Here is a 16,502-nt window from a genome sequence, read left to right on the forward strand (position 1 = left end):
CTACACACCAGAGACACGTGCGCAGCGCGTGTGGCAGAATAGATCAGTATATCATCGATATACACTACCACACCCTGCCCGTGCAGGTCTCTGAGAATCTCGTTTTCGAAAGATTGGAAAACGGCTGGAGCATTCTTCAACCCATACGGCATGACGAGGTACTCATAATGGCCAGATGTGGTACTAAACTCAGTCTTCCACTCATCTCCCTCCCGGATACACACCAAATTATACGCACTCCTAAGGTCCAGTTTTGTGAAGAAATGCACCCCGTGAAATGATTCCACCGCCGTGGCGATGAGAGGTAGCGGGTAACTAAACCCCACTGTGATTGACTTTAGACCTCTATAATCAATGCACGGACGCAGACCTCCCTCCTTTTTCTTCATAGAAAATAAGCTCGAGGAGACGGGTGACGTGGAGAGCCGAATGTACCCTTGTCCCAGAGATTCAGTGACATATGTCTCCATAGCCACTGTCTCCTCCTGGGACAATGGATACACGTGACTCCTGGGAAGTGCAGCGTTTACCAGGACGTTTATCGCGCAATCCCCTCGTCGATGAGGTGGTATTTGGGTCGTCATCTTCTTACAGAAGGCGATAGCCAAATCGGCATTTTCAGAGGGAATGCGCACAGTGGAAACCTGGTCTGGACTCTCCACCGTCGTCGCACTGATGGAAACTCCTATGCACCTACCTGAACACTCGTCTGACCCCTGCCTCCATGAAATCTCAGGATTGTGATTAGTCAGCCAGGGAATCCCCAGCACCACTGGAAATGCAGGTGAATCAATAAGGAAGAGACTAATCCGCTCTTTATGATCCCCCTGCATTACCATGTCCAGTGGAACAGTGGCCTCCCCGACCAGCCCTGTCCCTAATGGTCGGCTATCTAGTCAGTGCACGGGGAAATGTTGGTCTAACGACACCAGCGGAATCCCTAGCTGTTCCCAGCTGCGCCTGAATCGACTAGCGCCTTATGATGTAGAGAGGGAGAAAACTCAGAAAAATACATTAGTAGGAACATATGACCAACAGGGAGCTCTGGGTGAGTCTGGTGATGACTCACCTGGGGTGAACGAGGAGTGCTCTGCCAGCCATCCCGACTCCCAGACGAGCTCCTCCAGCACCGATCGGCAGTGTGTCCTCTCCGAGCACACCTGGTGCAGGAGGAGCCTCCTCCTCCGGTCCTCCTCGATGCGGCCCCTCCTAACTCCATGGGAATTGGAGCAGGAGGGCCTGGAGGTGGAACCAACAGGGCCTGATCTGGATGCCCGCGGGTCCATCAGGGCCCTGTCGTTCCACCCCGCCCCAGCGGCCAAGGGTCCGGAACTCCAACGCAAAGTCCTGCGCGCTCCTCGTCTCCTGTTGCAGGTGAAACAGCCGTTCACCCGGGTGAACCTGGGGTAGTGATCCCTTGCCGAGTCTGGGCCATTCCACACTGCGTTGGCCCACTCCAGGGCTCGACGCGCCAGAGGACGAGGACGCTCACGCTCTCCTCCCCCGAGGGAGTCGGACGAACGGTAACCAGGTACAGCTCCAGCTGTAGTAAGAACCCCTGGCACCCAGCCGCCGTTCCATCGTACTCCCTGGGGAGCACCAGATCCGGATCCGGTACCCTAGCAAGGAGACGGACTGTTGGAAGAACAGACATTTCTCAGCCTTGACGTACTGGTTATGCTCCAACAGTCGACCAAGCACCCTGCGCACCAGGGACACATGCACGGCGCATGTAGCCGAGTATATCAGGATGTCATCAATATACGCCACTACACCCTGCCCGTGCAGGTCCCTGAAAATCTCATCTACAAAGGACTGGAAGACTGATGGAGCATTCATCAACCCGTACGGCATGACGTGGTACTCATAGTGCCCTGAGGTGGTACTGAACGCCGTCTTCCACTCGTCTCCCTCCTGGATATGCACCAGGCTGTAAGCGCTCCCGAGATCCAATTTGGTGAAGAAGCTCGCCCCGTGCATTGACTCAATCGCACTGGCTATGAGAGGTAGCAGGTAACTGTACCTAACAGTGATCTGGTTGATACCTCGATAGTCAATACACAGGCGCAGAACTCCATACTTCTTCTTCACAAAATAGAAACTTGAGGAGGCAGGTGAAGTGGAGGGCCGAATGTATCCCTGCCCCAGGGATTTGGAGACATATGTTTCTAAAGCCGCCGTCTCCTCCTGTGACAGGGGATACACATGACTCCTGGGAAGTGCTGCATCTACCAGGAGAATTATCGCACAATCCCTCCGTCGATGGGGTGGTAATTGAGTCGCCCTCTTCTTACAGAAGGCGAGAGCCAAATCGGCATATTCAGAGGGGATGCGCACGGTGGAGACCTGGTCTGAACTTTCCACCGTAGTCGCACCAACGGAAACTCTTAAACACCTCCCCGAGCACTTTCGTGACCACCCCGTGATAACCCTCTGTTGCCACGGAATAGTGGGGTGATGACAGGCCAACCAGGGTTTGCCCAGCACCACTGGAAACGCAGGAGAATCAATAAGGAACAGACTGATTCTCTCCTTGTGACCCTCCTGCGTCACCATTCCCAGTGGAGCGGTGGCCTCCCTAATTAGCCCTGACCCTAATGGTCGACTATCTAGGGCGTGAACTGGGAAGGGCAAATCCACTGGAACAATAGGGATCCCTAAACTATGGACAAATGATCTGTCAATAAAGTTCTCCGCTGCGCCTGAATCTACGAGCGCCTTATGCTGGGAATGCGGGGAAAACTAAGGAAAATTAATATACAAAAACATGTGTGCAACAGAGGGCTCTGGGTGAGCCTGGTGCCGACTCACCTGGGGTGACACGAGAGTGCCCTGCCTGCTGCCTCGACTCCCAAAGGAACCTCCCCAGCACCGACCGGCAGTGTGCCCTCTGCTGCCTCGACTCCCAAAGGAACCTCCCCAGCACCGACCGGCAGTGTGCCTAGGCGGCCACAGATGGTTTTGACCGGCTTGTCAGTTGGATGCTAGAATGTCAGTTGGATGCTAGAATGTCAGTTGGATGCTAGAATGTCAGTTGGATGCTAGAATGTCAGTTGGATGCTAGAATGTCAGTTGGATGTTAGAACTAGAATGTCAGGTGGATGCTAGAATGTCAGTTGATACTAGAATGTCAGTGGATGCTAGAATGTCAGTTGGATGCTAGAATGTCAGTTGGATGCTAGAATGTCAGTTGGATGCTAGAATGTCAGTTGGATGCTAGAATGTCAGTTGGATGCTAGAATGTCAGTTGGATGTAGAATGTCAGTTGGATGCTAGAATGTCAGTTGGATGCTAGAATGTCAGTTGGATGCTAGAATGTCAGTTGGATTTAGAATGTCAGTTGGATGCTAGAATGTCAGTTGGATGCTAGAATGTCAGTTGGATGCTAGAACTAGAATGTCAGTTGGAGCTGAACTAGAATGTCAGTTGGATGCTAGAAACTAGAATGTCAGTTGGATGTTAGAATGTCAGTTGGATGTTAGAATGTCAGTTGGATGTAGAATGTCAGTTGGATGCTAGAATGTCAGTTGGATGCTAGAATGTCAGTTGGATGCTAGAATGTCAGTTGGATGTTAGAATGTCAGTGGATACTAATGTCAGTTGGATACTAGAATGTCAGTTGGATACTAGAATGTCAGTGGATACTAGAATGTCAGGGATACTAGAATGTCAGTTGGATGCTAGAATGTCAGTTGGATGCTAGAATGTCAGTTGGATCTAGAATGTCAGTTGGATGCTAGAATGTCAGTTGGATACTAGAATGTCAGTTGGATACTAGAAATAGAATGTCAGTGGATGCTAGAATGTCAGTTGGATGCTAGAATGTCAGTTGGATGCTAGAATGTCAGTTGGATGCTAGAATGTCAGTTGGATGCTAGAATGTCAGTTGGATGCTAGAATGTCAGTTGGATGCTAGAATGTCAGTTGGATGCTAGAATGTCAGTTGGATGCTAGAATGTCAGTTGGATGCTAGAATGTCAGTTGGATGCTAGAATGTCAGTTGGATGTAGAATGTCAGTTGGATGCTAGAATGTCAGTTGGATGCTAGAATGTCAGTTGGATGCTAGAATGTCAGTTGGATGCTAGAATGTCAGTTGGATGCTAGAATGTCAGTTGGATGCTAGAATGTCAGTTGGATACTAGAATGTCAGTGGATGCTAGAATGTCAGTTGGATACTAGAATGTCAGTTGGATGCTAGAATGTCAGTTGGATGTAGAATGTCAGTTGGATGCTAGAATGTCAGTTGGATGCTAGAATGTCAGTTGGATGTTAGAATGTCAGTTGGATGCTAGAATGTCAGTTGGATGTAGAATGTCAGTTGGATGCTAGAATGTCAGTTGGATGCTAGAATGTCAGTGGATGCTAGAATGTCAGTTGGATGTTAGAATGTCAGTTGGATACTAGAATGTCAGTTGGATACTAGAATGTCAGTCGGATACTAGAATGTCAGTGGATACTAGAATGTCAGTTGGATACTAGAATGTCAGTGGATACTAGAATGTCAGTCGGATACTAGAATGTCAGTCGGATACTAGAATGTCAGTCGGATACTAGAACTAGAATGTCAGGTGGATGCTAGAATGTCAGTTGGATGTAGAATGTCAGTTGGATGCTAGAATGTCAGTTGGATACTAGAATGTCAGTTGGATACCTAGAATGTCAGTTGGATGCTAGAATGTCAGTCGGATGTTAGAATGTCAGTTGGATGCTAGAATGTCAGTTGGATGTTAGAATGTCAGTTGGATGCTAGAATGTCAGTTGGATGTAGAATGTCAGTTGGATGCTAGAATGTCAGTTGGATGTTAGAACTAGAATGTCAGGTGGATGCTAGAATGTCAGTTGGATACTAGAATGTCAGTTGGATGCTAGAATGTCAGTTGGATGCTAGAATGTCAGTTGGATGCTAGAATGTCAGTTGGATGCTAGAATGTCAGTTGGATGCTAGAATGTCAGTTGGATGTTAGAATGTCAGTTGGATGTAGAATGTCAGTTGGATGCTAGAATGTCAGTTGGATGTTAGAATGTCAGTTGGATGCTAGAATGTCAGTTGGATGCTAGAATGTCAGTTGGATGTTAGAATGTCAGTTGGATGTTAGAATGTCAGTTGGATGCTAGAATGTCAGTTGGATGCTAGAATGTCAGTTGGATGTTAGAATGTCAGTTGGATGCTAGAATGTCAGTTGGATGCTAGAACTAGAATGTCAGTTGGATGCTAGACTAGAATGTCAGTTTGATGCTAGAATGTCAGTTGGATGTTAGAATGTCAGTTGGATGTTAGAATGTCAGTTGGATGTTAGAATGTCAGTTGGATGTTAGAATGTCAGTTGGATGTTAGAATGTCAGTGGATGCTAGAATGTCAGTTGGATGTTAGAATGTCAGTTGGATGCTAGAATGTCAGTGGATGTTAGAATGTCAGTTGGATGCTAGAATGTCAGTTGGATAGAACTAGAATGTCAGGTGGATGCTAGAATGTCAGTTGGATACTAGAATGTCAGTTGGATGCTAGAATGTCAGTTGGATGCTAGAATGTCAGTTGGATGCTAGAATGTCAGTTGGATGTTAGAATGTCAGTTGGATGCTAGAATGTCAGTTGGATGTTAGAATGTCAGTTGGATGTTAGAATGTCAGTTGGATGTTAGAATGTCAGTTGGATGCTAGAATGTCAGTTGGATGCTAGAATGTCAGTTGGATGTAGAATGTCAGTTGGATGCTAGAATGTCAGTTGGATGTTAGAATGTCAGTTGGATGCTAGAACTAGAATGTCAGTTGGATGCTAGAACTAGAATGTCAGTTGGATGCTAGAACTAGAATGTCAGTTGGATGTTAGAATGTCAGTTGGATGTTAGAATGTCAGTTGGATGTTAGAATGTCAGTTGGATACTAGAATGTCAGTTGGATACTAGAATGTCAGTTGGATACTAGAATGTCAGTTGGATGTTAGAATGTCAGTTGGATACTAGAATGTCAGTTGGATACTAGAATGTCAGTTGGATACTAGAATGTCAGTGGATGCTAGAATGTCAGTTGGATGTTAGAATGTCAGTTGGATGTATAGAATGTCAGTTGGATGCTAGAATGTCAGTTGGATGCTAGAATGTCAGTTGGATGTTAGAATGTCAGTTGGATGTTAGAATGTCAGTGGGATGCTAGAACTAGAATGTCAGTTGGATGCTAGAACTAGAATGTCAGTTTGATGCTAGAACTAGAATGTCAGTGGATGTTAGAATGTCAGTTGGATGTAGAATGTCAGTTGGATGTTAGAATGTCAGTCGGATGTTAGAATGTCAGTTTATGTTAGAATGTCAGTTGGATGCTAGAATGTCAGTTGGATGTTAGAATGTCAGTTGGATGCTAGAATGTCAGTTGGATGTTAGAATGTCAGTTGGATGCTAGAATGTCAGTTGGATGTTAGAACTAGAATGTCAGGTGGATGCTAGAATGTCAGTTGGATACTAGAATGTCAGTTGGATGCTAGAATGTCAGTTGGATGCTAGAATGTCAGTTGGATGCTAGAATGTCAGTTGGATGTTAGAATGTCAGTTGGATGCTAGAATGTCAGTTGGATGTTAGAATGTCAGTTGGATGTTAGAATGTCAGTTGGATGTTAGAATGTCAGTTGGATGCTAGAATGTCAGTTGGATGCTAGAATGTCAGTTGGATGTTAGAATGTCAGTTGGATGCTAGAATGTCAGTTGGATGTTAGAATGTCAGTTGGATGCTAGACTAGAATGTCAGTTGGATGCTAGAACTAGATGTCAGTTGGATGCTAGAACTAGAATGTCAGTTGGATGTTAGAATGTCAGTTGGATGTTAGAATGTCAGTTGGATGTTAGAATGTCAGTTGGATGTTAGAATGTCAGTTGGATACTAGAATGTCAGTTGGATACTAGAATGTCAGTTGGATGTTAGAATGTCAGTTGGATACTAGAATGTCAGTTGGATACTAGAATGTCAGTTGGATACTAGAATGTCAGTTGGATACTAGAATGTCAGTTGGATACTAGAATGTCAGTTGGATACTAGAATGTCAGTTGGATACTAGAATGTCAGTTGGATACATACTAGAATGTCAGTTGGATACTAGAATGTCAGTTGGATACTAGAATGTCAGTTGGATACTAGAACTAGAATGTCAGGTGGATGCTAGAATGTCAGTTGGATGCTAGAATGTCAGTTGGATGCTAGAATGTCAGTTGGATACTAGAATGTCAGTTGGAACTAGAATGTCAGTTGGATGCTAGAATGTCAGTTGGATGCTAGAATGTCAGTTGGATGCTAGAATGTCAGTTGGATGCTAGAATGTCAGTTGGATACTAGAATGTCAGTTGGATGCTAGAATGTCAGTTGGATGCTAGAATGTCAGTTGGATGCTAGAATGTCAGTTGGATGCTAGAATGTCAGTTGGATGCTAGAATGTCAGTTGGATGCTAGAATGTCAGTTGGATGCTAGAATGTCAGTTGGATGCTAGAATGTCAGTTGGATGCTAGAATGTCAGTTGGATGCTAGAATGTCAGTTGGATACTAGAATGTCAGTTGGATACTAGAATGTCAGTTGGATGCTAGAATGTCAGTTGGATGCTAGAATGTCAGTTGGATGCTAGAATGTCAGTTGGATGCTAGAATGTCAGTGGATGCTAGAATGTCAGTTGGATGCTAGAATGTCAGTTGGATGCTAGAATGTCAGTGGATGCTAGAATGTCAGTTGGATGTTAGAATGTCAGTTGGATGCTAGAATGTCAGTTGGATGCTAGAATGTCAGTTGGATGCTAGAATGTCAGTCGGATGCTAGAATGTCAGTTGGATGCTAGAATGTCAGTCGGACTAGAATGTCAGTCGGATACTAGAATGTCAGTCGGATACTAGAATGTCAGTCGGATACTAGAATGTCAGTCGGATACTAGAATGTCAGTCGGATACTAGAACTAGAATGTCAGGTGGATGCTAGAATGTCAGTGGATGTTAGAATGTCAGTTGGATGCTAGAATGTCAGTTGGATACTAGAATGTCAGTTGGATACCTAGAATGTCAGTGGATGCTAGAATGTCAGTCGGATGTTAGAATGTCAGTCGGATGCTAGAATGTCAGTTGGATGCTAGAATGTCAGTTGGATGCTAGAATGTCAGTGGATGCTAGAATGTCAGTTGGATGCTAGAATGTCAGTTGGATGCTAGAATGTCAGTGGATGTAGAATGTCAGTTGGATACTAGAATGTCAGTTGGATGCTAGAATGTCAGTTGGATGCTAGAATGTCAGTGGATGCTAGAATGTCAGTTGGATGCTAGAATGTCAGTTGGATGCTAGAATGTCAGTTGGATGTTAGAATGTCAGTTGGATGTTAGAATGTCAGTTGGATGCTAGAATGTCAGTTGGATGTTTCAGTTGGATGCTAGAATGTCAGTTGGATGCTAGAATGTCAGTTGGATGCTAGAATGTCAGTTGGATGTTAGAATGTCAGTTGGATGCTAGAATGTCAGTTGGATGCTAGAATGTCAGTTGGATGCTAGAATGTCAGTTGGATGTTAGAATGTCAGTTGGATGCTAGAACTAGAATGTCAGTGGATGCTAGAACTAGAATGTCAGTTTGATGCTAGAACTAGAATGTCAGTTGGATGTTAGAATGTCAGTTGGATGTTAGAATGTCAGTTGGATGAGAATGTCAGTCGGATGTAGAATGTCAGTTTATGTTAGAATGTCAGTGGATGCTAGAATGTCAGTTGGATGTTAGAATGTCAGTCGGATGCTAGAATGTCAGTGGATGTTAGAATGTCAGTTGGATGCTAGAATGTCAGTTGGATGTTAGAACTAGAATGTCAGGTGGATGCTAGAATGTCAGTTGGATACTAGAATGTCAGTTGGATGCTAGAATGTCAGTTGGATGCTAGAATGTCAGTTGGATGCTAGAATGTCAGTTGGATGCTAGAATGTCAGTTGGATGCTAGAATGTCAGTTGGATGCTAGAATGTCAGTTGGATGTTAGAATGTCAGTTGGATGTAGAATGTCAGTTGGATGCTAGAATGTCAGTTGGATGCTAGAATGTCAGTTGGATACTAGAATGTCAGTTGGATACTAGAATGTCAGTTGGATGCTAGAATGTCAGTTGGATGCTAGAATGTCAGTTGGATGCTAGAATGTCAGTTGGATGCTAGAATGTCAGTGGATGCTAGAATGTCAGTTGGATGCTAGAATGTCAGTTGGATGCTAGAATGTCAGTTGGATGCTAGAATGTCAGTTGGATGCTAGAATGTCAGTTGGATTAGAATGTCAGTTGGATACTAGAATGTCAGTTGGATACTAGAATGTCAGTTGGATACTAGAATGTCAGGTGGATGGCTAGAATGTCAGTTGGATGCTAGAATGTCAGTTGGATGCTAGAATGTCAGTTGGATGCTAGAATGTCAGTTGGATGCTAGAATGTCAGTTGGATGCTAGAATGTCAGTTGGATGCTAGAATGTCAGTTGGATGCTAGAATGTCAGTTGGATGCTAGAATGTCAGTTGGATGCTAGAATGTCAGGGGGTGGATGTCAGTTGGATGTAGAATGTCAGTTGGATGTTAGAATGTCAGTCGGATGCTAGAATGTCAGTTGGATACTAGAATGTCAGTCGGATACTAGAATGTCAGTTGGATACTAGAATGTCAGTTGGATACTAGAATGTCAGTTGGATGAACTAGAATGTCAGTTGGATGCTAGAATGTCAGTTGGATGTTAGAATGTCAGTTGGATGCTAGAATGTCAGTTGGATACTAGAATGTCAGTTGGATACTAGAATGTCAGTTGGATGCTAGAATGTCAGTCGGATGTTAGAATGTCAGTTGGATGTAGAATGTCAGTGGATGCTAGAATGTCAGTTGGATGTTAGAATGTCAGTTGGATGCTAGAATGTCAGTTGGATGCTAGAATGTCAGTGGATGCTAGAATGTCAGTTGGATGCTAGAATGTCAGTTGGATACTAGAATGTCAGTTGGATGCTAGAATGTCAGTTGGATGCTAGAATGTCAGTTGGATGCTAGAATGTCAGTTGGATGCTAGAATGTCAGTGGATGCTAGAATGTCAGTTGGATGTTAGAATGTCAGTGGATGTTAGAATGTCAGTTGGATGCTAGAATGTCAGTTGGATGTTAGAATGTCAGTTGGATGCTAGAATGTCAGTTGGATGCTAGAATGTCAGTTGGATGTTAGAATGTCAGTTGGATGTTAGAATGTCAGTTGGATGCTAGAATGTCAGTTGGATGTTAGAATGTCAGTTGGATGTTAGAATGTCAGTTGGATGCTAGAACTAGAATGTCAGTGGATGTAGAACTAGAATGTCAGTTTGATGCTAGAACTAGAATGTCAGTTGGATGCTAGAATGTCAGTTGGATGTTAGAATGTCAGTTGGATGTTAGAATGTCAGTGGATGCTAGAATGTCAGTTGGATGTTAGAATGTCAGTTGGATGCTAGAATGTCAGTTGGATGTTAGAATGTCAGTTGGATGCTAGAATGTCAGTGGATGTTAGAATGTCAGTTGGATGCTAGAATGTCAGTGGATGTTGACTAGAATGTCAGTGGATGCTAGAATGTCAGTTGGATGCTAGAATGTCAGTTGGATGCTAGAATGTCAGTTGGATGCTAGAATGTCAGTTGGATGCTAGAATGTCAGTGGATGCTAGAATGTCAGTTGGATGCTAGAATGTCAGTGGATGCTAGAATGTCAGTTGGATGCTAGAATGTCAGTTGGATGTTAGAATGTCAGTTGGATGCTAGAATGTCAGTTGGATGCTAGAATGTCAGTTGGATGCTAGAATGTCAGTTGGATGCTAGAATGTCAGTTGGATGCTAGAATGTCAGTTGGATGTAGAATGTCAGTTGGATACTAGAATGTCAGTTGGATGCTAGAATGTCAGTGGATGCTAGAATGTCAGTTGGATGCTAGAATGTCAGTTGGATGCTAGAATGTCAGTTGGATGCTAGAATGTCAGTTGGATACTAGAATGTCAGTTGGATACTAGAATGTCAGTTGGATACTAGAATGTCAGTTGGATGCTAGAATGTCAGTTGGATACTAGAATGTCAGTTGGATACTAGAATGTCAGTTGGATACTAGAATGTCAGTTGGATACTAGAATGTCAGTTGGATGCTAGAATGTCAGTTGGATGCTAGAATGTCAGTTGGATGCTAGAATGTCAGTTGGATGCTAGAATGTCAGTTGGATGTTAGAATGTCAGTTGGATGCTAGAATGTCAGTTGGATGTTAGAATGTCAGTTGGATGCTAGAATGTCAGTTGGATGCTAGAATGTCAGTTGGATGCTAGAATGTCAGTTGGATGCTAGAATGTCAGTTGGATGCTAGAATGTCAGTTGGATGCTAGAATGTCAGTTGGATGCTAGAATGTCAGTTGGATGTTAGAACTAGTGTCAGTTGGATGCTAGAAATGTCAGTTGATGATAGAACTAGAATGTCAGTGGATGTTGGCTAGAATGTCAGTTGGATGTTAGAATGTCAGTTGGATGTTAGAATGTCAGTGGATGTTAGAATGTCAGTTGGATGTAGAATGTCAGTTGGATACTAGAATGTCAGTTGGATACTAGAATGTCAGTTGGATACTAGAATGTCAGTTGGATACTAGAATGTCAGTTGGATACTAGAATGTCAGTTGGATACTAGAATGTCAGTTGGATACTAGAATGTCAGTTGGATACTAGAATGTCAGTTGGATACTAGAACTAGAATGTCAGGTGGATGCTAGAATGTCAGTTGGATGCTAGAATGTCAGTTGGATACTAGAATGTCAGTTGGATACTAGAATGTCAGTTGGATACTAGAATGTCAGTTGGATGCTAGAATGTCAGTTGGATGCTAGAATGTCAGTTGGATGCTAGAATGTCAGTTGGATGCTAGAATGTCAGTTGGATGCTAGAATGTCAGTTGGATTAGAATGTCAGTTGGATACTAGAATGTCAGTTGGATACTAGAATGTCAGTTGGATGCTAGAATGTCAGTTGGATACTAGAATGTCAGTTGGATGCTAGAATGTCAGTTGGATACTAGAATGTCAGTTGGATACTAGAATGTCAGTTGGATACTAGAATGTCAGTTGGATGCTAGAATGTCAGTTGGATGCTAGAATGTCAGTTGGATGCTAGAATGTCAGTTGGATGTTAGAATGTCAGTTGGATGCTAGAATGTCAGTTGGATGCTAGAATGTCAGTTGGATGCTAGAATGTCAGTTGGATGCTAGAATGTCAGTTGGATGCTAGAATGTCAGTTGGATGCTAGAATGTCAGTTGGATGTTAGAATGTCAGTTGGATGTTAGAATGTCAGTTGGATACTAGAATGTCAGTTGGATACTAGAATGTCAGTTGGATACTAGAATGTCAGTCGGATACTAGAATGTCAGTCGGATACTAGAATGTCAGTTGGATACTAGAATGTCAGTCGGATACTAGAATGTCAGTTGGATACTAGAATGTCAGTTGGATACAGAACTAGAATGTCAGGTGGATGCTAGAATGTCAGTTGGATGCTAGAATGTCAGTTGGATGCTAGAATGTCAGTTGGATACTAGAATGTGTTGGATACTAGAATGTCAGTTGGATGCTAGAATGTCAGTTGGATACTAGAATGTCAGTTGGATACTAGAATGTCAGTGGATGCTAGAATGTCAGTTGGATGCTAGAATGTCAGTGGATACTAGAATGTCAGTTGGATACTAGAATGTCAGTTGGATACTAGAATGTCAGGTGGATACTAGAATGTCAGTTGGATACTAGAATGTCAGTTGGATACTAGAATGTCAGTCGGATGCTAGAATGTCAGTTGGATGCTAGAATGTCAGTTGGATGCTAGAAATAGAAGTCAGGTGGATGCTAGAATGTCAGTGGATGCTAGAATGTCAGTCGGATGCTAGAATGTCAGTCGGATGCTAGAATGTCAGTCGGATGCTAGAATGTCAGTCGGATGCTAGAATGTCAGTCGGATACTAGAATGTCAGTCGATGCTAGAATGTCAGTCGGATTAGAATGTCAGTCGGATGCTAGAATGTCAGTCGGATGCTAGAATGTCAGTGGATGCTAGAATGTCAGTCGGATGCTAGAATGTCAGTCGGATGCTAGAATGTCAGTCGGATGCTAGAATGTCAGTGGATGCTAGAATGTCAGTCGGATGCTAGAATGTCAGTTGGATGCTAGAATGTCAGTCGATGCTAGAATGTCAGTCGGATGCTAGAATGTCAGTCGGATACTAGAATGTCAGTCGGATGCTAGAATGTCAGTCGGATGCTAGAATGTCAGTTGGATGCTAGAATGTCAGTTGGATGCTAGAATGTCAGTTGGATGCTAGAATGTCAGTCGGATGCTAGAATGTCAGTTGGATACTAGAATGTCAGTTGGATGCTAGAATGTCAGTTGGATACTAGAATGTCAGTTGGATACTAGAATGTCAGTTGGATACTAGAATGTCAGTTGGATACTAGAATGTCAGTTGGATACTAGAATGTCAGTTGGATACTAGAATGTCAGTTGGATACTAGAATGTCAGTTGGATGCTAGAATGTCAGTTGGATACTAGAATGTCAGTTGGATGCTAGAATGTCAGTTGGATGAACTAGAATGTCAGTTGGATGCTAGAATGTCAGTTGGATGCTAGAATGTCAGTTGGATGTAGAATGTCAGTTGGATGCTAGAATGTCAGTTGGATGTTAGAATGTCAGTTGGATGTAGAATGTCAGTTGGATTAGAATGTCAGTTGGATGTTAGAATGTCAGTTGGATGCTAGAATGTCAGTTGGATGTAGTACTAGAATGTCAGGTGATTGAGAATGTCAGTTGGATACTAGAATGTCAGTTGGATGCTAGAATGTCAGTTGGATGCTAGAATGTCAGTTGGATTAGAATGTCAGTTGGATGCTAGAATGTCAGTTGGATGTTAGAATGTCAGTTGGATGCTAGAATGTCAGTTGGATGTTAGAATGTCAGTTGGATGCTAGAATGTCAGTTGGATGCTAGAATGTCAGTGGATGTTAGAATGTCAGTTGGATGCTAGAATGTCAGTTGGATGTTAGAATGTCAGTTGGATGTTAGAATGTCAGTTGGATGCTAGAATGTCAGTTGGATGCTAGAATGTCAGTTGGATGCTAGAATGTCAGTTGGATGCTAGAAATGAATGTCAGTGGATGCTAGAACTAGAATGTCAGTTGATGCTAGAACTAGAATGTCAGTTGGATGTTAGAATGTCAGTTGGATGCTAGAATGTCAGTTGGATGTAGAATGTCAGTTGGATGTTAGAATGTCAGTTGGATGTTAGAATGTCAGTTGGATACTAGAATGTCAGTTGGATGCTAGAATGTCAGTTGATACTAGAATGTCAGTTGGATACTAGAATGTCAGTTGGATACTAGAATGTCAGTTGGATACTAGAATGTCAGTTGGATACTAGAATGTCAGTTGGATACTAGAATGTCAGTTGGATACTAGAATGTCAGTTGGATGCTAGAATGTCAGTTGGATATGACTAGAATGTCAGGTGGATGCTAGAATGTCAGTTGGATGCTAGAATGTCAGTGGATACTAGAATGTCAGTTGGATACTAGAATGTCAGTTGGAAACTAGAATGTCAGTTGGATGCTAGAATGTCAGTTGGATGCTAGAATGTCAGTTGGATGCTAGAATGTCAGTTGGATGCTAGATGTCAGTTGGATGCTAGAATGTCAGTTGGATACTAGAATGTCAGTTGGATACTAGAATGTCAGTTGGATGCTAGAATGTCAGTGGATACTAGAATGTCAGTTGGATACTAGAATGTCAGTTGGATACTAGAATGTCAGTTGGATACTAGAATGTCAGTTGGATACTAGAATGTCAGTTGGATACTAGAATGTCAGTTGGATGCTAGAATGTCAGTTGGATGCTAGAATGTCAGTTGGATGAATGTCAGTTGGATGTTAGAATGTCAGTTGGATGCTAGAATGTCAGTTGGATGCTAGAATGTCAGTTGGATGCTAGAATGTCAGTTGGATGCTAGAATGTCAGTTGGATGCTAGAATGTCAGTTGGATGTTAGAATGTCAGTGGATGCTAGAATGTCAGTTGGATGCTAGAATGTCAGTTGGATACTAGAATGTCAGTTGGATACTAGAATGTCAGTTGGATACTAGAATGTCAGTTGGATACTAGAATGTCAGTTGGATACTAGAATGTCAGTCAGATACTAGAACTAGAATGTCAGTTGGATGCTAGAATGTCAGTTGGATGCTAGAATGTCAGTTGGATGCTAGAATGTCAGTTGGATGCTAGAATGTCAGTTGGATGCTAGAATGTCAGTTGGATACTAGAATGTCAGTTGGATACTAGAATGTCAGTTGGATACTAGAATGTCAGTTGGATGCTAGAATGTCAGTTGGATACGAATGTCAGTTGGATACTAGAATGTCAGTTGGATGCTAGAATGTCAGTTGGATACTAGAATGTCAGGATACTAGAATGTCAGTGGATACTAGAATGTCAGTTGGATACTAGAACTAGAATGTCAGTGGATGCTAGAATGTCAGTTGGATGCTAGAATGTCAGTCGGATACTAGAATGTCAGTCGGATACTAGAATGTCAGTCGGATACTAGAATGTCAGTCGGATACTAGAATGTCAGTCGGATACTAGAATGTCAGTCGGATACTAGAATGTCAGTTGGATACTAGAATGTCAGTCGGATACTAGAATGTCAGTCGGATACTAGAATGTCAGCTAAAATAGAATGTCAGTCGGATGCTAGAATGTCAGTCGGATGCTAGAATGTCAGTCGGATGCTAGAATGTCAGTCGGATGCTAGAATGTCAGTCGGATGCTAGAATGTCAGTCGGATGCTAGAATGTCAGTGGATGCTAGAATGTCAGTCGGATGCTAGAATGTCAGTCGGATGCTAGAATGTCAGTCGGATGCTAGAATGTCAGTTGGATGCTAGAATGTCAGTCGGATACTAGAATGTCAGTCGGATACTAGAATGTCAGTTGGATACTAGAATGTCAGTCGGATACTAGAATGTCAGTCGGATGCTAGAATGTCAGTCGGATGCTAGAATGTCAGTTGGATGCTAGAATGTCAGTTGGATGCTAGAATGTCAGTTGGATACTAGAATGTCAGTTGGATGCTAGAATGTCAGTTGGATACTAGAATGTCAGTTGGATGCTAGAATGTCAGTTGGATACTAGAATGTCAGTTGGATGCTAGAATGTCAGTTGGATACTAGAATGTCAGTGGATGCTAGAATGTCAGTTGGATGCTAGAATGTCAGTTGGATGCTAGAATGTCAGTTGGATACTAGAATGTCAGTGGATACTAGAACTAGAATGTCAGTTGGATGCTAGAACTAGAATGTCAGTTATCTAGAATGTCAGTTGGATGCTAGAATGTCAGTTGGATGCTAGAATGTCAGTTGGATACTAGAATGTCAGTTGGATGCTAGAATGTCAGTTGGATGCTAGAATGTCAGTGGATGCTAGAATGTCAGTGGATGCTAGAATGTCAGT

This window comes from Oncorhynchus kisutch, linkage group LG14, assembly GCF_002021735.2.
Source record: "Oncorhynchus kisutch isolate 150728-3 linkage group LG14, Okis_V2, whole genome shotgun sequence".
Classification (NCBI taxonomy): domain Eukaryota; kingdom Metazoa; phylum Chordata; class Actinopteri; order Salmoniformes; family Salmonidae; genus Oncorhynchus; species Oncorhynchus kisutch.